We start from the raw sequence: 23305 nt of genomic DNA on the forward strand, positions 1-23305 counted from the left end.
AAGACGGGGCTGCCGAGGGGCGGCGCCTCGGGCGCCTCGGGTCCCCAAGGCGGGGCTGGCCGAGGGGCGGAGCCTCGGGCGCCGGGGGTCCCCAAGGCGGGGCTGGCTTAGGGGCGGCGCCTCGGGCGCCGGTGGTCCCCAAAGGGAGGTTGCCGAGGGGCGAGATTTTGGGCACCGGGGGTCCCCAAGAGGGGGTTGCCGAGGAGCGACGCCACAGGCCCCGGGGGGCCCAAAAGGGGGGGTTGCCGAGCGGTGACGCCTCCGGCACTGGGGGTCCCTGAGGCGTTGTTGCCGTGGGGCAACGCCTCGGGCGCCGGGGATCCCAAAAGGGGGGGCTGGCCGAGTGTGGGCGCTTTGGGTGCCGAGCGTCCCCAAAAGGGGGCTGGCCGAGGGGCGGCGCCATGGGCGTCGCGGATTCCCAAGGCGGGGCTAGCCGAGGGGCGGCGCCTCGGGCGCCGGGGGTCCCCAAGGAGGGGTTTTCGCTGGGCAACACCTCGGGCGCCGGGGATCCCAAAGAGGGGATCCGAGGGGCGACACCTCGGGCGCCGGGGGTCCCCAAGGGGGGTTGCCGAGGGCCGAGCCCTCAGGCCCTGGTTTTCCCCAAGGGGGAGTTTGCCGATGGGCGAGACCTCGGTCGTCGGGGGTCCCCAAGGCGGGGCTGGCCGATGGGCGGCGCCTCGGGTCGCCATGGGCGGGGATGGCCGAGGGGCGGCGCCTCGGGCGCCGGATATCCCCAAGGCGGGGCTGACCGAAGGGCGGAGCCTCGGGTCCCCAAGGCGGGGCTGGCCGAAGGGCGGAGCCTCGGGCGCCGAGGGTCCCCAAGGCGGGCCTGGCCGAGGGGCGGAGCCTCGGGCGCCGAAGTCCCTAAGACGGGCCTGGCCGAGGGGCGGAGCCTTGGGCGACTGGGGTCCCCAAGGCGGGCATGGCCGAGGGGCGGAGCCTCGGGCGTTGAGGGTCCCCAAGGCGGGCCTAGCCGAGGGGCGGAGCCTCGGGCGCCGGGGGTCCCCAAGGCGGGGCTGGCCGAGGGGCGGAGCCTCGGGCGCCTGGGGTCCCCGAAGCGGGGCTGGCCGATGGGCGGCGCTTTGGGCGCCGTGGGTCCACAAGGCGGGCCTGGCCGAGGGGCGGAGCCTCGGGCGCCATGGGTCCCCAAGTCGAAGCTGGCCGAGAAGCGGCGCCTCGGGCGCCGGCGGTACCCAAGGGGGGGTTGCCGAGGGGCGAGCTCTTGGGCGCCGAGGGTCCCCGAAGCGTGGTTGCCGTGGGGCGACGACTCGGGCGTCAAAGGTCCCAAATGTGCGCCAGCCATGGGGCAAAGCCTCGGGCGCCGGGGGTCCCCAAGGGGGGGTTCCGAGGGGCGGAGCCTCGGGCGCCGTAGGTCCCTAAGGGGGGTTGCCGAGGGGAGGCGCCTCGGGCGCCAGGGGTCCCCGAAGGGGGGGTTGCCGAGGGACGGCATTTCGGGCAGCGGGTTCCCCAAGAAGGATTCCCGAGGGACGACATTTTGGGCACTGATGCACCCCAAGGGGGAGTTGCCGAGGGTCGACGCCTCGGGCGCCGGGGGTCCCCAAAAGGGGGTTGCCGAGGGGCGACGCCTTGGGTCCCCAAGGGGGGGTTGCCGAGGGGCGACGCCTCGGGTGCCGAGGGTCCCCAAGGGGGGGTTTCTGAGGGGCGACGCCTCGGATCTCGATGGGGGGTTTGCCAAAGGGCGACATATCGGGCTCTGGAGGCCCCCAACGAAGGGTTGCCGAGGGGTGATATTAAGGTCGCCTAGGGTCCCCAAGGCGGGGCTAGCCAAGGGGCGGCGCCTCGGGTCTCCAAGGAGGGGGTACTGAGGGGCGACCCTTCGTGCCCCGAGGGTCCCCAAAGAGGGGGGGTGCCGAGAGGCGTCACCTCGGGAGCGAGGGTTCCCCAAGGGGGAGTTTCCGAGGGGCGACGTCTAGGGCGCCGGGGGTCCAAAAGGGGGGGTTGCCAAGGGAAGACGCCTCGGGCGCCGGGCTTCCCCAAATGGTGGTTGCCGAGGGCCGAGCCCTCGGGCGCCGGGGCTCCCCAAGGGGCGGTTGCTGAGGGGTGTCATTTCGGTCGTCGTTGGAACCCAAGAGGGCGTTGCCGAGGGCCGTCACCTCGGGCGCCGGAATTCACTGGGTTGAGGCTGCCGAGAGGCGACACCTCGGGCGCCGGGGCTCCCAAATGGGGGGTGGCCGAGGGGCGATGCCTTGGGCTCCAGGGTTCCCCAAGTGGGGGCTGTCGAGGGGCGACACCTTTGGCGCCGGGGGTCTCTAAGGGGGGGCTTGCCGAGGGGCGACACTTTGGGTGCCGTGGGTCCCCAAAGGGGGGGTTGCTGAGGATCGACACCTCAGTCTCCGAGGGTCCCCAAGGGGGGATTTTCGAGGGGCGACGCCTCTAACGCCGGGGCTCCCCAAGGAGGGATGCCGAGGGGCGACATTTCGGGCACCGGTGGTTCCCAAGGGGGGGGTGGCCGAAGAGCGACGCCTCGGGCGCCGGGGGTCCCGAAGTGGGGGTTGTCGAGGCGCGACACCTCAGGCGCCTCGGGTCTCCAAGGGGGGGTTTCCGAGGGGCGACACCTCGGGCGCCGGGGGTCCCCAAGGGGGGTTGCCGAGGGCCGAGCCCTCAGGCCCTGGTTTTCCCCAAGGGGGAGTTTGCCGATGGGCGAGACCTCGGTCGTCGGGGGTCCCCAAGGCGGGGCTGGCCGATGGGCGGCACCTCGGGTCCCCATGGGCGGGGATGGCCGAGGGGCGGCGCCTCGGGCGCCGGAAGTCCCCAAGGCGGGGCTGACCGAAGGGCGGAGCCTCGGGTCTCCAAGGCGGGGCTGGCCGAAGGGCGGAGCCTCGGGTCCCCAAGGCGGGCCTGGCCGAGGGGCGGAGCCTCGGGCGCCGAAGTCCCTAAGACGGGCCTGGCCGAGGGGCGGAGCCTTGGGCGACTGGGGTCCCCAAGTGGGGGCTGTCGAGGGGCGACACCTTTGGCGCCGGGGGTCTCTAAGGGGGGGCTTGCCGAGGGGCGACACTTTGGGTGCCGTGGGTCCCCAAAGGGGGGGTTGCTGAGGATCGACACCTCAGTCTCCGAGGGTCCCCAAGGGGGGATTTTCGAGGGGCGACGCCTCGAGCGCCGGGGCTCCCCAAGGAGGGATGCCGAGGGGCGACATTTCGGGCGCCGGTGGTTCCCAAGGGGGGGGTGGCCGAAGGGCGACGCCTCGGGCGCCGGGGGGCCCGAAGTGGGGGTTGCCGAGGCGCGACACCTCAGGCGCCTCGGGTCTCCAAGGGGGGGTTTCCGAGGGGCGACACCTCGGGCGCCGGGGGTCCCCAAGGGGGGTTGCCGAGGGCCGAGCCCTCAGGCCCTGGTTTTCCCCAAGGGGGAGTTTGCCGATGGGCGAGACCTCGGTCGTCGGGGGTCCCCAAGGCGGGGCTGGCCGATGGGCGGCGCCTCGGGTCCCCATGGGCGGGGCTGGCCGAGGGGCGGCGCCTCGAGCGCCGGAAGTCCCCAAGGCGGGGCTGGCCGAGGGGCGGCGCCTCGGGTCCCCAAGGCGGGGCTGGCCGAAGGGCGGAGCCTCGGGCGCCGAGGGTCCCCAAGGCGGGCCTGGCCGAGGGGCGGAGCCTCGGGCGCCGAAGTCCCTAAGACGGGCATGGCCGAGGGGCGGAGCCTTGGGCGACTGGGGTCCCCAAGGCGGGCCTGGCCGAGGGGCGGAGCCTCGGGCGTTGAGGGTCCCCAAGGCGGGCCTAGCCGAGAGGCGGAGCCTCGGGCGCCGGGGGTCCCCAAGGCGGGGCTGGCCGAGGGGCGGAGCCTCGGGCGCCTGGGGTCCCCGAAGCGGGGCCGGCCGATGGGCGGCGCTTTGGGCGCTGTGGGTCCACAAGGCGGGCCTGGCCGAGGGGCGGAGCCTCGGGCGCCATGGGTCCCCAAGTCGAAGCTGGCCGAGAGGCGGCGCCTCGGGCGCCGGCGGTACCCAAGTGGGGGTTGCCGAGGGGCGAGCTCTTGGGCGCCGAGGGTCCCCGAAGCGTGGTTGCCGTGGGGCGACGACTCGGGCGTCAAAGGTCCCAAATGTGCGCCAGCCATGGGGCAAAGCCTCGGGCGCCGGGGGTCCCCAAGGGGGGGTTCCGAGGGGCGGAGCCTCGGGCGCCGTAGGTCCCTAAGGGGGGTTGCCGAGGGGAGGCGCCTCGGGCGCCAGGGGTCCCCGAAGGGGGGGTTGCCGAGGGACGGCATTTCGGGCAGCGGGTTCCCCAAGAAGGATTCCCGAGGGCCGACATTTTGGGCACTGATGCACCCCAAGGGGGAGTTGCCGAGGGTCGACGCCTCGGGCGCCGGGGGTCCCCAAAAGGGGGTTGCCGAGGGGCGACGCCTTGGGTCCCCAAGGGGGGGTTGCCGAGGGGCGACGCCTCGGGTGCCGAGGGTCCCCAAGGGGGGGTTTCTGAGGGGCGACGCCTCGGATCTCGATAGGGGGTTTGCCGAAGGGCGACATATCGGGCTCTGGAGGCCCCCAACGAAGGGTTGCCGAGGGGTGATATTAAGGTCGCCTAGGGTCCCCAAGGCGGGGCTAGCCAAGGGGCGGCGCCTCGGGTCTCCAAGGAGGGGGTACTGAGGGGCGACCCTTCGTGCCCCGAGGGTCCCCAAAGAGGGGGGGTGCCGAGAGGCGTCACCTCGGGAGCGAGGGTTCCCCAAGGGGGAGTTTCCGAGGGGCGACGTCTAGGGCGCCGGGGGTCCAAAAGGGGGGGTTGCCAAGGGAAGACGCCTCGGGCGCCGGGCTTCCCCAAATGGTGGTTGCCGAGGGCCGAGCCCTCGGGCGCCGGGGCTCCCCAAGGGGCGGTTGCCGAGGGGTGTCATTTCGGTCGTCGTTGGAACCCAAGAGGGCGTTGCCGAGGGCCGTCACCTCGGGCGCCGGAATTCACTGGGTTGAGGCTGCCGAGAGGCGACACCTCGGGCGCCGGGGCTCCCAAATGGGGGGTGGCCGAGGGGCGATGCCTTGGGCTCCAGGGTTCCCCAAGTGGGGGCTGTCGAGGGGCGACACCTTTGGCGCCGGGGGTCTCTAAGGGGGGGCTTGCCGAGGGGCGACACTTTGGGTGCCGTAGGTTCCCAAAGCAGGGGTTGCTGAGGATCGACACCTCAGTCTCCGAGGGTCCCCAAGGGGGGATTTTCGAAGGGCGACGCCTCGAGCGCCGGGGCTCACCAAGGAGGGATGCCGAGGGGCGACATTTCGGGCGCCGGTGGTTCCCAAGGGGGGGGTGGCCGAAGGGCGACGCCTCGGGCGCCGGGGGTCCCGAAGTGGGGGTTGCCGAGGCGCGACACCTCAGGCGCCTCGGGTCTCCAAGGGGGGGTTTCCGAGGGGCGACACCTCGGGCGCCGGGGGTCCCCAAGGGGGGTTGCCGAGGGCCGAGCCCTCAGGCCCTGGTTTTCCCCAAGGGGAAGTTTGCCGATGGGCGAGACCCCGGTCGTCGGGGGTCCCCAAGGCGGGGCTGGCCGATGGGCGGAGCCTCGGGTCCCCATGGGCGGGGATGGCCGAGGGGCGGCGCCTCGGGCGCCGGATATCCCCAAGGCGGGGCTGACCGAAGGGCGGAGCCTCGGGTCCCCAAGGCGGGGCTGGCCGAAGGGCGGAGCCTCGGGCGCCGAGGGTCCCCAAGGCGGGCCTGGCCGAGGGGCGGAGCCTCGGGCGCCGAAGTCCCTAAGACGGGCATGGCCGAGGGGCGGAGCCTTGGGCGACTGGGGTCCCCAAGGCGGGCCTGGCCGAGGGGCGGAGCCTCGGGCGCCGGGGGTCCCCAAGGCGGGCCTAGCCGAGGGGCGGAGCCTCAGGCGCCGGGGGTCCCCAAGGCGGGGCTGGCCGAGGGGCGGAGCCTCGGGCGCCTGGGGTCTCCGAAGCGGGGCTGGCCGATGGGCGGCGCTTTGGGCGCCGTGGGTCCACAAGGCGGGCCTGGCCGAGGGGCGGAGCCTCGGGCGCCATGGGTCCCCAAGTCGAAGCTGGCCGAGAGGCGGCGTCTCGGGCGCCGGCGGTACCCAAGGGGGGGTTGCCGAGGGGCGAGCTCTTGGGCGCCGAGGGTCCCCGAAGCGTGGTTGCCGTGGGGCGACGACTCGGGCGTCAAAGGTCCCAAATGTGCGCCAGCCATGGGGCAAAGCCTCGGGCGCCGGGGGTCCCCAAGGGGGGGTTCCGAGGGGCGGAGCCTCGGGCGCCGTAGGTCCCTAAGGGGGGTTGCCGAGGGGAGGCGCCTCGGGCGCCAGGGGTCCCCGAAGGGGGGGTTGCCGAGGGACGGCATTTCGGGCAGCGGGTTCCCCAAGAAGGATTCCCGAGGGCCGACATTTTGGGCACTGATGCACCCCAAGGGGGAGTTGCCGAGGGTCGACGCCTCGGGCGCCGGGGGTCCCCAAAAGGGGGTTGCCGAGGGGCGACGTTTCGGGCGCCGAGGGTCCCCAAGGGGGGGTTGCCGAGGGGCGACGCCTCGGGTGCCGAGGGTCCCCAAGGGGGGGTTGCCGAGGGGCGACGCCTCGGATCTCGATGGGGGGTTTGCCGAAGGGCGACATATCGGGCTCTGGAGGCCCCCAACGAAGGGTTGCCGAGGGGTGATATTAAGGTCGCCTAGGGTCCCCAAGGCGGGGCTAGCCAAGGGGCGGCGCCTCGGGTCTCCAAGGAGGGGGTACTGAGGGGCGACCCTTCGTGCCCCGAGGGTCCCCAAAGAGGGGGGGGTGCCGAGAGGCGTCACCTCGGGAGCGAGGGTTCCCCAAGGGGGAGTTTCCGAGGGGCGACGTCTAGGGCGCCGGGGGTCCAAAAGGGGGGGTTGCCAAGGGAAGACGCCTCGGGCGCCGGGCTTCCCCAAATGGTGGTTGCCGAGGGCCGAGCCCTCGGGCGCCGGGGCTCCCCAAGGGGCGGTTGCTGAGGGGTGTCATTTCGGTCGTCGTTGGAACCCAAGAGGGCGTTGCCGAGGGCCGTCACCTCGGGCGCCGGAATTCAATGGGTTGAGGTTGCCGAGAGGCGACACCTCGGGCGCCGGGGCTCCCAAATGGGGGGTGGCCGAAGGGCGACGCCTCGGGCGCCGGAGGTCCCGAAGTGGGGGTTGCCGAGGTGCGACACCTCAGGCGCCTCGGGTCTCCAAGGGGGGGTTTCCGAGGGGCGACACCTCGGGCGCCGGGGGTCCCCAAGGGGGGGCTGTCGAGGGGCGACATCTTTGGCGCCGGGGGTCTCTAAGGGGGGGCTTGCCGAGGGGCGACACTTTGGGTGCCGTGGGTCCCCAAAGGGGGGGTTGCTGAGGATCGACACCTCAGTCTTCGAGGGTCCCCAAGGGGGGATTTTCGAGGGGCGACGCCTCGAGCGCCGGGGCTCCCCAAGGAGGGATGCCGAGGGGCGACATTTCGGGCGCCGGTGGTTCCCAAGGGGGGGGTGGCCGAAGGGCGACGCCTCGGGCGCCGGGGGTCCCGAAGTGGGGGTTGCCGAGGCGCGACACCTCAGGCGCCTCGGGTCTCCAAGGGGGGGGTTTCCGAGGGGCGACACCTCGGGCGCCGGGGGTCCCCAAGGGGGGTTGCCGAGGGCCGAGCCTTCAGGCCCTGGTTTTCCCCAAGGGGGAGTTTGCCGATGGGCGAGACCTCGGGCGCCGGAAGTCCCCAAGGCGAGGCTGACCGAAGGGCGGAGCCTCGGGTCCCCAAGGCGGGGCTGGCCGAAGGGCGGAGCCTCGGGTCCCCATGGGCGGGCCTGGCCGAAAGGCGGAGCCTCGGGCGCCATGGGTCCCCAAGTCGAAGCTGGCCGAGAGGCGGCGTCTCGGGCGCCGGCGGTACCCAAGGGGGGGTTGCCGAGGGGCGAGCTCTTGGGCGCCGAGGGTCCCCGAAGCGTGGTTGCCGTGGGGCGACGACTCGGGCGTCAAAGGTCCCAAATGTGCGCCAGCCATGGGGCAAAGCCTCGGGTGCCGAGGGTCCCCAAGGTGGGGTTGCCGAGGGGCGACGCCTCGGGCGCCGGGGGTTCCCAAGGGGGAGCGGCGGAGTGGCGATGCCTCGGGCGCCGGGTGTCTCCAAAGGGTGGTTGCCGAGTGGCGACACCTCGGGCACTGGGGGTCCCCAAATGGGGGGTTGCCAAGGGGCGACGTTTCGGGCGCCGGAAGTCCCCGAAGGCGGGGGTTCCCGAGGGGCGAAACCTTGGGCGCCAGGGCTTCCCAAGGGGGTTCCCCGAGGGACGACATTTCGGGCACCGGGGGTCCCCAAGGGGGTTGTCTGAGGGACGACATTTCAGGCACCGGGGATCTCTGTGGGAGTCTCTGGGGTGTCTCTGGAGCATCTCTGGTGGTCTCTGGGGTCCTCTGGAGGTCTCTGTGGGATCTATGGGGGTCTCTGGTGGATCTATGAGGGGTTCCTGTGGGTCCCTGGAGTCCTCTGGGGGTCCCAAGCTGGGTCCCTGGGGGTCTCTGGAGGTCCCTGGGGGTCTCGGAGGGGTTTCTCGTGATCTCTGGAGGGGTGTCTGGAGGTCCCTGGGGGGCATCTCGTGATCTCTGGGCGGTCTATGGGGGTCCCTTGGGGGTCCCTGAGGGTCTCTGGGGTGTGTGGGGGTCCCTGGAGGGGTCTGGGGGTCTCTTGGAGTCTCTGGGGATCCCTCAGGGGTCTCTGCGGGTCCCTGAAGAGTCTCTGGGGGGCCCGGGAGTCTCTGGGGGTGTCTGGGGGTCTGTGGGGGTCCTTGGGCGGTCCCTGGTAATCTATGGAGGGTCTCTGGGGGTCCCTGGGGGGTCTCGGCGGGTGTCTGGGAGTCCCTGGAGGTCTCTGAGAATCTCTGGGGGCTCTCTGGTGGTCCCTGGGGGGTCTCTGGGGCTTTCTGGTGATCCCTGGGGGGTCCGTGGGGGTCTCTGGGGGTCTCTTGGAGTCTCTGGACGTCCCTGGGGGGTCTCTGAGGGTTTCTGGGAGTCTCTGGGAGTCTCTGGGGGTCCCTCAGGGGTCTCTGCGGGTCCCTGAGGGATCTCTGGGAGTTTCTGGGGACCCCTGGGAGTCTCTGGGGGTGTCTGGGGGTCTGCGGGGGTCCTTGGGCGGTCCCTGGTGATCTATGGGGAGTCTCTGGGGGTGCCTGGGGAGTCCCAGTGGGCTCTCTGGGGGTCCCTGGGGGGTCTCTGAGAGTCTCTGGTGATCTCTGGGGGGGCCCTGGTGGTCCGTGGGGGCGTCTGGGAGTCCCTGAAGGGTGTCTGGAGGTCTAGGAGAGTCCCTGGGGTGTCTGGGGTTGTCTGGGGGTCTCTGACAGTCTCTGGGGTGTCTCTGGGGGAAACTGGGGGTTCTCTGGGAGATCTCTGTAGCGTCCTGGGGGTCCCTGGGAGTGTCTGGGAATCTCTGGGGTCTCTGGGGGTCCCTGTGGAGTCCCTGGGGGGGTCCTCTGGGGGTCTCTGGGGTCCCCAAGGAGGTTGGCCGAGGGACGGCATTTAGGGCACCGGGGCCCCCTAAGGCGGGTGTCTGAGGGACGACATTTCGAGCACCGTGGGTCCCCAAGGGGGTTGTCCGAGGGACGAAATTTCGGGCACCGGGGCTCCCCAAAGGGTGGCTGCCGAGGGGCGAAACCTCAAGCACTGTGGGTCCCCAAATGGGGGGTTGCCAAGGAGCTACATTTCGGGCGCCGGAAGTCCCCGAAGGGGGGGGTTCCCGAGGGGCGACACCTCGGGCGCCGGGGCTCCTTAAGGGGGTTCCTCGAGGGACGACATTTCGGGCACCGGGGGTCCCCAAGGGGGTTGTCCGAGGGACGACATTTCGGGCACCGGGGATCTCTGTGGGGGTCTCTGGGGTGTCTCTGGAGCATCTCTGGTGGTCTCTGGGGTTCTCTGGAGGTCTCTGTGGGATCTATGGGAGTCTCTGGTGGATCTATGAAGGGTTCCTGTGGGTTTCTGGGGTCCTCTGGGGGTCCCAAGGTGGGTCCCTGGGGGTCTCTGGAGGTCTCTGTGGTCTCGGAGGGGTTTCTCGTGAACTCTGGAGGGGTGTCTGGAGGTCCCTGGGAGCATCTCGTGATCTCTGGGCGGTCTATGGGGGTCCCTGGAGGGTCTCTGGGGGTGTCTGAGGGTCCCTGGTGGGTCTCTGGGGGTGTCTGGGGGATTCTGCGGGGTCCCAGGAGATCCCCAGGGGAGTTCTTTGGGGGTCACAGGGTTTTTTCTGGGGATCTGTGGGAGTCCCTAGGGGGTCCTTGGGGGTCCCTGGGGGGTCTCTGAGAGTCTCTGGGGGGGGTCTCTGGGGGACCCTGGGGGTCTCTGGGGGTCCCTGGAGGGTTCTGGGGGTCTCTGGGGGCATCTGAGGGTTTCTGGCGGGTGTCTGGGAGTCTCTGGGGGTCCCTCAGGGGTCTCTGAGGGTCCCTGAGGGGTCTCTGGGAGTTTCTGGGGGCCCCTGGCAGTCTCTGGGGGTGTCTGGGGGTCTGTGGGGGTCCTTGGGTGGTCCCTGGTGATCTATGGAGGGCCTCTGGGGTTCCCTGGGGGGGTCTCGGCGGGTGTCTGGGAGTCCCTGGAGGTCTCTGAGAATCTCTGGGGGCTCTCTGGTGGTCCCTGGGGGGTCTCTGGGGTTTTCTGGTGGTCCCTGGGGGGTCCGTGGGGGTCTTTGGGGTCTCTTGGAGCCTCTGGGGTCTCTGGACGTCCCTGGGGGGTCTCTGAGGGTTTCTGGGAGTCTCTGGGGTGTCTGGGAGTCTCTGGGGGTCCCTCAGGGGTCTCTGCGGGTCCCTGAGGCATCTCTGGGAGTTTCTGGGGACCCCTGGGAGTCTCTGGGGGTGTCTGGGGGTCTGCGGGGGTCCTTGGGCGGTCCCTGGTGATCTATGGGGAGTCTCTGGGGGTGCCTGGGGAGTCCCAGTGGGCTCTCTGAGGGTCCCTGGGGGGTCTCTGAGAGTCTCTGGTGGTCTCTGAAGGGGCCCTGGGGGGGCCCAGTGGGTCCGTGGGGGCGTCTGGGAGTCCCTGAGGGGTGTCTGGAGGTCTAGGGGGGTCCCTGGAGTGTCTGGGGGTGTCTGGGGGTCTCTGACAGTTTCTGGGAGGTCTCTGGGGGAAACGGGGTTCTCTGGGAGATCTCTGTAGCATCCTGGGGGTCCCTGGGAGTGTCTGGGAATCTCTGGGGTCTCTGGGGGGGTCCTCTGGGGGTCTCTAGGGTCCCCAAGGAGGTTGGCCGAGGGACGGCATTCGGGCACCGGGGGTCCCTAAGGCGGGTGTCCGAGGGATGACATTTCGAGCGCCGCGGGTCCCCAAGGGGGTTGTCCGAGGGACGACATTTCGGGCACCGGGGCTCCCCAAGGGGTGGCTGCCGAGGGGCGACACCTCGGGCACCGGGGGTCCCCAAATGGGGGGTTGCCAAGGGGCGACATTTCGGGCGCCGGAAGTCTTCGAAGGGGGGGGTTGCCGAGGGCCGACACCTCGGGCGCCGGGGCTCCCCAAGGGGGTTCCCCGAGGGACGACATTCCGGGCACCGGGGATCTCTGTGGGGGTCTCTGGGGTGTCTCTGGAGCATCTCTGGTGGTCTCTGGGGTTTTCTGGAGGTCTCTGTGGGATCTATGGGGGTCTCTGGTGGATCTATGAGGGGTTCCTGTGGGTCCCTGGGGTCCTCTGGGGGTCCCAAGGTGGGTCCCTGGGGGTCTCTCTGGAGGCCCCTGGGGGTCTCGGAGGGGTTTCTCGTGATCTCTGGAGGGGTCTCTGGAGGTCCCTGGGGGGCATCTCGTGATCTCTGGGCGGTCTATGGGGGTCCCTGAGGGTCTCTGGGAGTCTCTGGGGTTTCTGGGTGTTCCCAGGAGATCCCCAGGAGAGTTCTTTGGGGGTTACAAGGGGGGGTCTCTAGGGATCTGTGGGGGTCTCTAGGGGGTCCTTGGGGGTCCCCTGTGGGGTCTATGGGGGATCTCTGAGAGTCTCTGGGGGTCTCTGGAGGGTCTCTGGGGGTCCCTGGGGGTCTCTGGGGGTGTCTGGGGGTTTCTAGGGATCTCTGGGGATCTCTGGGGGCATCTGAGGGTCCCTGGCGTGTGTCTGGGGGTCTCGGGGGATCCCTGGGGGGTCTCGGCGTGTGTCTGGGAGTCCCTGGAGGTCTCTGAGTGTCTCTGGGGAGTCTCTGGGGGTCCCTGCGGGTGTCTGGGGGTCCCTGGAGGGTCTCTGGGGGTCCCTGCGGGTCTCTGCGGGTGTCTGGGGTTCCCTGGAGGGGTCTGGGGGTCTCTGGGGGCATCTGAGGGTTCCTGGCGGGTGTCTAGAAGTCTCTGGAGGTCCCTCAGGAGTCTCTGAGGGTCCCTGAGGGGTCTCTGGGAGTTTCTGGGGACCCCTGGGAGTCTCTGGGGGTGTCTGGGGGTCTGTGGGGGTCCTTGAGCAGTCCCTGGTGATCTATGGAGGGTCTCTGGGGGGTCCCTGGGGGGTTTCGGCGGGTGTCGGGGAGTCCCTGGAGGTCTCTGAGAATCTCTGGGGGGTCTCTGGTGGATCTTTGAGGGGTTCCTGTGGGTCTCTGGGGGCATCTGAAGGTTCCTGGTGGGTGTCTAAAAGTCGCTGGGGGTCCCTCAGGGGTCTCTGCAGGTCCCTGAGGGGTCTCTGGGAGTTTCTGGGGGGGCCCGGGAGTCTCTAGGGATGTCTGGGGGTCTGTGGGGGTCCTTGGGCGGTCCCTGGTGATCTATGGAGGGTCTCTGGGGGTCCCTGGGGGGTCTCGGCGGGTGTTTGGGAGTCCCTAGAGGTCTCTGAGAATCTCTGGGGGCTCTCTGGTGGTCCCTGGGTGGTCTCTGGGGAGTCTCTGGGGCTTTCGGGTGGTCTCTGGGGGGTCCGTGGGGGTCTCTTGGAGCCTCTGGAAGTCCCTGGGGGGTCTCTGAGGGTTTCTGGGAGTCTCTGGGGGTCCCTCAGGGGTCTCTGCGGGTCCCTGAGGCATCTCTGGGAGTTTCTGGGGGCCCCTGGGAGTCTCTGGGGGTGTCTGGGGGTCTGCGGGGGTCCTTGGGCGGTCCCTGGTGATCTATGGGGAGTCTCTGGGGGTGCCTGGGGAGTCCCAGTGGGCTCTCTGGGGGTCCCCTGAGAGTCTCTGGGGGTCTCTGGGGGGGGCCCTGTGGGTCCGTGGGGGCGTCTGGGAGTCCCTGGGGGGTGTCTGGAGGTCTAGGGGGGTCCCTGGAGTGTCTGGGGGTCTCTGACAGTCTCTGGGGGGTCTCTGGGGGAAAGTGGGGGTTCTCTGGGAGATCGCTGTAGCGTCCTGGGGGTCCCTGGGTGTCCCTGGGAATCTCTGGGGTCTCTGGGGGTCCCTGTGGAGTCCCTGGGGGGGTCCTCTGGGGGTCTCTGAGGTCCCCAAGGAGGTTGGCCGAGCGACGGCATTTCGGGCACCGGGGGTCCCTAAGGCGGGTGTCCGAGGGACGACATTTCGAGCACCGCGGGTCCCCAAGGGGTTGTCTGAGGGACGACATTTCGGGCACCGGGGCTCCCCAAGGGGTGGCTGCCGAGGGGCGACACCTCGGGCACCGGGGCTCCCCAAATGGGGGGTTGCCAAGGGGCGACATTTCGGGCGCCGGAAGTCCCCGAAGGGGGGGGTTGCCGAGGGGCGACACCTCGGGCGCCGGAGCTCCTCAAGGGGGTTCCCCGAGGGACGACATTTCGGGCGCCGGGGGTCCCCAAGGGGGTTCCCCAAAGGACAACATTTCGGGCATTGGGGATCTCTGTGGGGGTCTCTGGGGTGTCTCCGGAGCATCTCTGGTGGTCTCTGGGGTTCTCTGGAGGTCTCTGTGGGATCTATGGGGGTCTCTGCTGGATCTATGAGGGGTTCCTGTGGGTCCCTGGGGTCCTCTGGGGGTCCCAAGGTGGGTCCCTGGGGGTCTCTGGAGGTTCCTGGGGCTTTGGAGGGGTTTTTCGTGATCTCTGGAGGGGTCTCTGGAGATCCCTGGGGGACATCTCATGATCTCTGGGCGGTCTATGGGGGTCCCTGAGGGTCTCTGGGGGTGTCTGAGGGTCCCTGGGGGGTCTCTTGGAGTCTCTGGGGGTGTCTGGGGACTTCTGTGGTGTCCGAGGGGATCCCCAGGGGAGTTCTTTGGGGGTCCCTGGGGGGTCTCTGCTGGATCTTTGAGGGGTTCCTGTGGGTCCTGGGGATCTCTGAGAGTCTCTGGGGGTCTCTGGGGGACCCTGGGGGTCCCTGGGGGGGTCTCTGGGAGACTCTGGGGGTGTCTGGGGGCTTCTGGGGGGTCCCAGGAGATCCCCAGGGGAGTTCTTTGGGGGTCACAGGGGGGTCTCTGGGGATCTGTGGGGGTCCCTAGGGGGTCCTTGGGGGTCCCTGTGGGGTCTCTGGTGGATCCTGGGGGTCCCTGTTGGGGTCTCTGGGTGTCCCTGGAGGGGTCTGGGGGTCTCTGGGGGTTTCTGGGGGCATCTGAGGGTTCCTGGCGGGTGTCTGGGAGTCTCTGCGGGTCCCTGAGGGATCTCTGGGAGTTTCGGGGGGCCCCTGGGAGTCTCTGGGGGTGTCTGGGGGTCTGCGGGGGTCTTTGGGCGGTCCCTGGTGATCTATGGGGAGTCTCTGGGCTACACAGGGACCCAGGAAGGTCCCTATACCAGTTTTGCCCTCCTCATTTGTGGCAGTAGTGCCACCAGGAGCCCCTCAGTGATTACAGCTCTATACCCACAAGCTTTATTTCACTGCCACATCTTCTCTCAGCTCTAGCTCTTCTTCTCGCAGTCAGGCAAAGCAGCTCCAGGTTCCCAGGGCAACATGTTCCTTTTTGCTCCGGCTGTGGCACCTTTTCTATCCCCCCTCTCCCCCTCCCCAGTCCTAGACCTGGCTTTATTGCTCCAGTCCCACAAGTCCTAATACCCACCACCCAGTGCCTAAAATCCCTACCCCACACCAACCCTGGACCACATGCAGATGTTTTCTCACATCCACAGACACAATCCCAGCGCCCCAGTGAATTGTACCTCAGCCCTCCCCTCCCAAAGTCATCTCCATAGTCCCTGTACCAGTTTTGCCTTCCTCATCTGTGGCACTAGTGCCATCAGGAGCCCCTCAGTGATTACAGCTCTATACCCACAAGCTTTATTTCACTGCCACATCTTCTCTCAGCTCCAGCTCTTCTTCTCAGTCAGGCAAAGCGGCTCCAGGTTCCCAGGGCAACATCTTCCTTTTTGCTCCGGCTGTGGCACCTTTTCTATTCCACCCCCCTCCTCCCAATCCCAGACCAGCACTTATTACTCTAGTCCCACAAGCCCTAATACCCACCACCCAGTGCCTAAAATCCCTACCCCACACCAACCCTGGACCACATGCAGATGCTTTGCAACAGACACACTCCCAGCGCCCCAGTGAATTGTACCTCAGCCCTCCTGTCCCAAACTCATCTCCATAGTCCCTATACCAGTTTTGCTCTCCTCATCTGTGGCACTAGTGCCACCAGGAGCCCCTCAGTGATTACAACTCTATACCCACAAGCTTTATTTCACTGCCACATCTTCTCTCAGCTCCAGCTCTTCTTCTCAGTCAGGCAAAGCAGCTCCAGGTTCCCATGGCAAGATCTTCCTTTTTGCTCCGGCTGTGGCACCTTTTCTATTCCACCCCCCTCCTCCCAATCCCAGACCAGCACTTATTACTCTAGTCCCACAAGCCCTAATACCCACCACCCAGTGCCTAAAATCCCTACCCCACACCAACCCTGGACCACATGCAGATGCTTTGCAACAGACACACTCCCAGCGCCCCAGTGAATTGTACCTCAGCCCTCCTGTCCCAAACTCATCTCCATAGTCCCTATACCAGTTTTGCTCTCCTCATCTGTGGCACTAGTGCCACCAGGAGCCCCTCAGTGATTACAGCTCTATACCCACAAGCTTTATTTCACTGCCACATCTTCTCTCAGCTCCAGCTCTTCTTCTCAGTCAGGCAAAGCAGCTCCAGGTTCCCATGGCAAGATCTTCCTTTTTGCTCCGGCTGTGGCACCTTTTCTATTCCACCCCCCTCCTCCCAATCCCAGACCAGCACTTATTACTCTAGTCCCACAAGCCCTAATACCCACCACCCAGTGCCTAAAATCCCTACCCCACACCAACCCTGGACCACATGCAGATGCTTTGCCACATCCACAGACACACTCCCAGCACCCCAGTGAATTGTACCTCAGCCCTCCTGTCCAAAACTCATCTCCATAGTCCCTATACCAGTTTTGCTCTCCTCATCTGTGGCACTAGCGCCACGAGGAGCCCCTTAGTGATTACAGCTCTATACCCACAAGCTTTATTTCACTGCCACGTCTTCTCTCTCAGCTCCAGCTCTTCTTCTTCTCGCAGTCAGCAAAGCGGCTCCAGGTTCCCATGGCAAGATCTTCCTTTTTGCTCCGGCTCTGGTTTCTCCTACCATCTTTACAGCTCCATCAACTCTGCTGCCTCAGCTCCACTTCCTCAAGTTCTCACTGCCTCCGGATAAAAGCTGATTCTGACTCCCTCTGCAGCCCGGGACTGTTGACAAAAGCACAAGTCAGAGTTTATCATCACTTAACTATCTCTAGGAGCTGTCACACAGCTCCACACAACACCAGATAAATAACTAAAGAAAAAAATCAAATAACATTTAAAGGTAAATTATAATAAAATGAAATGCCTTTACTGACATCATTTGTAATATTACTCTAAACACGAAATCCCCAGAATGACAGCATCCCATCTACCCTTCTCCTTTGGGGGAGCATCCCCGGGCATTGGCAGCTTCGACAAAGCAAGCCGCGCTGCTTCCCTGGGACACCACCTGCACTAGGCTCCTCTTCAGCACTCCCTGCATTGGCAGCCACACGGCCTCAGCCCGGCGTACCTTGCATTGGCAGGAGCTAGGAGCCCACCCCATCGCACTCTGAATTAGCAGCCACAGTGAACTCCGACCCAGCGCTCCCTGGAGGGCAGCCCGGCACCCGCGGGAGACAGGCCCCGCCTCCGGCCCGTCACCCTCGCGGCCCTCGCCGAGCCGCGCCGCGGCCCCGGCCCGCCGCCCTCGCGGCCCGCGCCGAGCCGCGCCGCGCCGCGGCCCCGCCCCACCGCCCTCGCGGCCCGCGCCGAGCCGCGCCGCGCCGCGGCACCGCCCCGCCGCCCTCGCGGCCCGCGCCGAGCCGCGCCGCGCCGCGGCCCCGCCCCGCCGCCCTCGCCGCCCGCGCCGAGCCGCGCCGCGCCGCGGCCCCGGCCCGCCGCACTCGCGGCCCGCGCCGAGCCGCGCCGCGCCGCGGCCCCGGCCCGCCGCCCTCGCGGCCCGCCGCCCTCGCCGAGCCGCGCCGCGGCCCCGGCCCGCCGCCCTCGCGGCCCGCCGCCCTCGCCGAGCCGCGCCGCGGCCCCGGCCCGCCGCCCTCGCGGCCCGCGCCGAGCCGCGCCGCGGCCCCGCCCCGCCGCCCTCGCCGCCCGCGCCGAGCCGCGCCGCGCCGCGGCCCCGCCCCGCCGCCCTCGCCGCCCGCGCCGAGCCGCGCCGCGCCGCGGCCCCGGCCCGCCGCCCTCGCGGCCCGCGCCGAGCCGCGCCGCGCCGCGGCCCCGGCCCGCCGCCCTCGCGGCCCGCCGCCCTCGCCGAGCCGCGCCGCGGCCCCGGCCCGCCGCCCTCGCGGCCCGCGCCGAGCCGCGCCGCGGCCCCGGCCCGCCGCCCTCGCGGCCCGTGCCGAGCCGCGCCGCGGCTCCGCCCGCCCGGCCACCCCACGCCCGGCACCCGCAGGAGATGCGCTCCGCTCCACTGCCACCGCCCCCCCGCCCCCCGCCCCCCCCCCAAGCTCTTGCGGCGGACCCACTCCGGCTCCCCTCCCCCGGACCGCGGCGCTCCCTCACCGACGCTCAGCGTGGATCCACCGCCGTCTGCCGCCTCCGCGCCGAACTGCGGCAAATACGTGCCCTCGCACGGTTTTTATAACCGCGGAGGCCACGCCCACGCCTGCGTGCCCCAGCCCAGCCAATCCCGGCCCGCCCGTCCCTGCCCTGACTCTCTTTCCCCAAGCGCGCTGGTTCTTCCAACCCCGCGGCTGCCGCCGCCGCCTTTCCGGGGGCGATCGCCTCTGCTCCCCGCCCTTCCCGCGTTCTCCCGGGACAATTCCCACCGGGAGATAACCTGGTGAGCTTCCACTCGCCCTTCGCTGGCCCCAACAGCCTCTGCCGAGCCTGCGGCAGCGAAGCCGCGGCTGCAGGAGCTGCGCCTGAGGAGAGTAGCAGGGCGGGGCCAGGCTGAGGGGCCGGGCCGCGATGCACTGGGCAGAGCTTGCCGAGATCGTACCGGATTGAAAAGGCGGGCTATCATTGGACGGAGCGGAGAAAGGCGGTCCGTGATTGGTGGGCCCGGCGCGGCCACGAGCAGCGATTGGCGGACCTTGAAGCTTCAGGCTTCCTTCCTTGGTTTCTCTTGGACTCCTGTTGTGTGTCACTGGGTCCCTGGGGATGTGGGGGTTTCTGTAGGACGCTGGAAGATCCTGGCGGTCCCCGGGATGCGCTGGGGGTCCCCAGGTCTCCGAGGCTGGCATTCCTGATGTGTAATTTATGTACATATGTAAAGTTTCTTGAACTTTAAAGCCTTGATCTTTGTTTAAATGGAAATTGTGTACTTATAGGCAGCATCTTAAAAATAAAAATCATTCACTTCTGTTATGGGTTCAGGATTTGGGTTGGAGGATTTTGCTGCTGGGTTCTTTTCTGAGGTTTTTTGGTTGGTTTTCTGGTGGCGTGCCTTAGGTTACTGTGGCTAAAAATGTGAAGAAGAATAAAGGTGAAAAACTCTTGAAGCATTTATATTATAGTAAATAGTCAAAGGTTGCACTCTCCACTAAATACCATGTAAGAATATTGTTTTCAAAAAGCATAGAAATTAAAGGTAAATAAAAAAGAAAACACTGGAGAAAATCTGTTGATTTATTCATCTATACAATAGTCACTTGATCTTGGGTCCGAGGCATGGGGCAGCTATAGCAGCCTTGGGTTAAGAGCTATTTTCACATGTGCCCTACTTTTTTTAGGTTAGTTGTGGGCATTTGCATAATGAATGCCATTTATGTTTCTGGAGTGGTCTAAGTAGGATTGTGGAGTCCGCCAATAGGATCTTTGTTTGTGGAGCCAGCCAATAGGAGCTTTGTGGAGCCCGCCAATAGGATGTTTGTGGAGCCCGCCAATAGGATGCCGTTCTTCCGGCGGGGAGGCGGGGCTAGCCCCGGGCGGGAGCTGCGTAACAATGACAGGCGCGCCCGCCAATGGGATGCCGTTCTGCCGGCGGGGAGGCGGAGATAGCTGAGGGCTGGACCCGACGAGACTGACAGGCGGGGCCCCCAATAGAATACCGTTCCTCCAGCGGAGAGGTGGGGCTAGCTGCGGGCGGGAGTCGGCGAAGACTGACAGGCGTTCCCGCCAATGGGATGTCATGTCGCCGGCGGGGAGGCGGGGCTACCCGCGGGGGGGAGCCGCCTGAAGACTGACAGGCACGCCCTCCAATGGGTTGCCGCGACCCTGGTGGGGAGGGGGAGCTAGCCACGGGCGAGACGACGCTAATGGGGGGCCGTACTCCCGACTTGCAGGCCGTTCCAGCGTCGTTGCTATTAATCGGCAAGCGCTGTGGCTTCCGCGGCAGCCAATGTGGCCCCGCCGGGCGCTGCCGGCACCTCCGCGCCCTCCCTCCCGTCTCCGCGCTCGCCGGTCCCGCTCGACCCGCGACGGGGCCTGCACCGCCTCCCGCCTCCCCTCCTTGCCCGCTCCCGGCACGACCCCCGCCCCTCCGCCCCTCCGCCCCCCCGCCACAGGCGGGCTGAGCGGCCCCGCAGCCTCCGCGGCGCGGCCCTGGCCCGATGCCCCGGGTAGCGAGGGGGGCTGGAGGCGGCGGGCCCTGCAAAGGACACCCCCAGGGCAGCTTCACATTCCAAGTTGCTCTGGTCTCCCCCAGCTCTCCATTTCTTCTCTGCAGAGCACAGCTGGACTCTGCCGGCCCCGGAGACCTGGGGACACCCAGCACCTCCCGGGGACCGCCACGGTTCTCCCAGGGACTTAAAACGACACCCTAAGACTTCCAGGTACCTCCAGGGTCCAACAGGAACCCACAAGAACCCCCAACACCCCTAGGAGGCCCCCAGAGTCTCCCACCATGCCCCGGAACCCCGGAACGCCGCAAAACAGCTCCAGGGATCTACAGGGAATTCTTTTTTTCATGGATTTGGATTGCACAGCCTCCTGTATTTTTTGTTTTACAAAGCCTGCAAAATAAAACGAGGCGCCTCAAAACCTTCTGGGTTCCACCGAGGCTTCCCACACTCATCTATTTTTCGTGTCGTTTTCCTCATTTTTTTTTTAATTTATTTGATTCTTTTGACTCCATTATCATTACCATTACAGGCCGTGCAGGGCGGCGCCGTCTGCCGCGCCCGCTGGCCACGCCCCCGCCCCGCTGGCCGAGCGGTCAAGGCGCCCGCCTGGGGCGCAGATGCCTCTGTCCAAACTCCGGTTCGAATCCCGGCCTCGGCCGCTCCCTCGGCCTCGCCGGCGCCGCCTGGCGGACACGGCCGAGAATTGCATTGCAGTCCAGCACTCTCCCAGTCGGGGATCGTCTCTTTCTCTAGAGCAGCGCTTTCCCCTCCGCACCACCCAGCAGCGACCTCTGCGCCTGGCAGAGGCCTGAGGCATCCCACTCTAGGCTCTGGGCTTCCTTTCCTTTCTTCCACTGCAACCGTCGTGCCAAGCAAGGGTTAAAATCACACGCTGTAAGGGGAAACGCAATTACTGAAACAGAAATAAATGCCAACTACACACCACCTCACTGCCTAAAGGTCCCTCCCATCCCAACCCAGCCCACTCTGGGATTCCAGCACGATTCCACACTCTCTCCCTGCATTTATTTTGCACCATTTCCTCTCAAATTCAAATTCTCAAATTTAGGTGCTTTTTAAAGCAGTAATTTAAAAGTCATTGCAGGAATAAAAAGGGACTATAAAACATCCAAAAATCATTCCTACAGCCGTCAAATCATTATTAATTGGAAGACACTTCCCTCCTCTCTATCCTTATTTGCTGGAAAACCTTACAATACCAATTGCCTCTTTTTAGGGTGGTTTTCTTCCACAGCTCCTTTCTCCCAGGTCAAACCTCCTGAGATATTCAGGCCTTATTTGGAGGTAAATTTTTTCCAGGGGGATTTTCCCACTTTTGAGCAGACCAGAGAAGATTTTCCAAGGTCCCCAAGACATTTCTGCACGTCACCTGTTACTGATTACAGAGCACAGGATAAGGCAAGAACAAATTTGGCAGCACTTACCACCTGGAATTTTCTTTCTCAACAAATTGCTGCTGTTCCTCCTGGCTCTGGAGGTTCCTGCACGAGCCCTTCTTCCAGCCCTATCACAGACACACACGAGCAACACGGGCATTACTTTCACAATTCCTGACCCAAACCCTTGCCTTTCCTGCCCAAAGCTGAGGGAAAGCTGACAGAGTATTAACAAATCAGCTTTGCTGACAGCAGTCAGCGCTCCACTCCTTCGGACGTTGCAAAACTTTGTAGGGAACAGACCCAAATTCTAAACTGCAGTCTAACTCTCTAACAGATTTTGTTAGAGAGAGAGTGAGCCGTGACTCATAGAACAGGAAAAAAAGACTGCACAAGGAATAACAGAAGGTTTCTCACAAAGAACTCAAGTTCCTCTTTCCCTCATGCCGGGACTGCACCATCCAACTCTGGCATTTAAAAGACAATAGGAGTTGTTATTAATACTTTAACTTCTGCAACGTGGTTATTTCCCAGAGAACTGGGCCAGCACTGAGCTGCTTCCATGTGCCTGCAGCACTTTGGGGAGTAGCAAGATGATGTCCCACTTGTGCTTGGAAAAATTCAAGAGAAGGAAAAGTCAGTTCCCTTTTCCCTCGCTGACCCATAACCAAACCAGTCATGTAGGACAACACAGACTATTCACAGAAGGCATAATTCAACAGGGATAAAAATGGGAACCAAGGCCCCCAGAATGGGAAAGTAAAATCATGCTGCTTTTCTAACAGGAGCACAAAAAACTCATTCAAGCCTGAGAGGAAATTACAAACCACAAGAAAAAAAAAACCAAAAGAAACACTCTGCCATGATACAACTCTCTGATCATTCCAAAGGAAATTCTCCACAGATCATAAGCAATTACCAATCATTTCGCCTCTGTAATTAAATAAGGACTTGGGTTTCTGTTCAGGTGCTGGACGTGTCCATTGAAGGTTCAGGAGTCTCGTGGGGTTGTTTAGGGCTGATCCTGGCAGGCCCGGACCAAATCCAACCGTCCTTATCACTGCTCCGTGCTGAATCTGGGGGGAATATTGATACAGTTTAGAAATACTCCCCTTCCCTGCTACTCAGTCCTTCTTTACACATTCATGGAGCAAATTTACTCCATCCTTTCTTCCCAACAACAGCTCTCCAGCCCCAGTCCCAGCTCTCACAGGCACAAACTAAACCCACCTGAGGCAACGGTTCTATCAGCACCTGGAATTCCGAGCTCCCCGGGCCCTGCGCTGCTCATCCAAACACTCACAGCTCCGCCCACAGGCTCTATGTTCCCAGAGGGAAAAACGACTGGACGGGACACACCTCGGACATCACAGTTCCTCTCATTCCTGGTGCCCTGCAAAGTCACAGGAAGTACAGTCCCTCTCAGACCCTTCACCCCTGAACACGAGGACACCTGCACTTTACACTGGATCCCAGGGACCTGCACAAGTGTGTTCAAGTGAGCACAAGTCGATGGCTCCCTCTGACACATCCAGCCCTCCCTTCCCTCTGAGAAGTCCCAAAGACTCCCACTCCACCCCTGCGTCTGTGCCCTGTGCAGCACCCGCACCGAGCTCAGCTCTCCCCTGGCCCTAGGACATTTCTGCACATCACCTGTTACTGATTACAGAGCACAGGATAAGGCAAGAACAAATTTGGCAGCACTTAACACCTGGAGTTTTCTTTCTCCACAAATTGCTGCTGTTCCTCCTGGCTCTGGAGGTTCCTGCACGAGCCCTTGTCCCAGCCCTGCCACACACACACAAGAAGCAACAGGCACACAGGCGCTGCTTTCACAATTCCTGACCCAAACCCTTGCCTTTCCTGCCCAAAGCTGAGGGAAATCTGACAGAGTATTAACAAATCAGCTTTGCTGACAGCAGTCAGCGCTCCACTCCTTCGGACGTTGCAAAACTTTGTAGGGAACAGACCCAAATTCTAAAGCGCAGTCTCACTCTCTAACAGATTTTGTTAGAGAGAGAGTGAGCCGTGACTCATAGAACAGGAAAAAAAGACTGCACAAGGAATAACAGAAGGTTTCTCAGAAGAACTCAAGTTCCTCTTTCCCTCATCATGCCGGGACTGCAGGACCCAGCATTTAAAAGACCCTAGCATTTAAAAGACAATACAATTGTTACTGATTCTTAAACCTCTGCAACGTGGTTATTTCCCAGAGAACTGAACCAGCACTAAACTA

General features: G+C 65.3%; 2 long non-coding RNA genes across 2 annotated transcripts; both read right to left on the minus strand.

The window, feature by feature from the left end:
- Positions 1–16099: 16099 nt before the first annotated feature.
- Positions 16100–17799, minus strand: LOC139673989 (uncharacterized). The gene is made up of 2 exons (XR_011698246.1): positions 17670–17799; positions 16100–16334 (listed from the first exon to the last, which is right to left on the minus strand). It is a non-coding gene; the product is annotated as an uncharacterized lncRNA (long non-coding RNA).
- Positions 17800–20145: 2346 nt separating this feature from the next.
- Positions 20146–22689, minus strand: LOC139674031 (uncharacterized). The gene is made up of 4 exons (XR_011698253.1): positions 22300–22689; positions 21989–22145; positions 21118–21197; positions 20146–20564 (listed from the first exon to the last, which is right to left on the minus strand). It is a non-coding gene; the product is annotated as an uncharacterized lncRNA (long non-coding RNA).
- Positions 22690–23305: the final 616 nt, after the last annotated feature.

Source organism: Pithys albifrons, chromosome 7 (genome assembly GCF_047495875.1).
Source record: "Pithys albifrons albifrons isolate INPA30051 chromosome 7, PitAlb_v1, whole genome shotgun sequence".
Classification (NCBI taxonomy): Eukaryota; Metazoa; Chordata; class Aves; order Passeriformes; family Thamnophilidae; genus Pithys; species Pithys albifrons.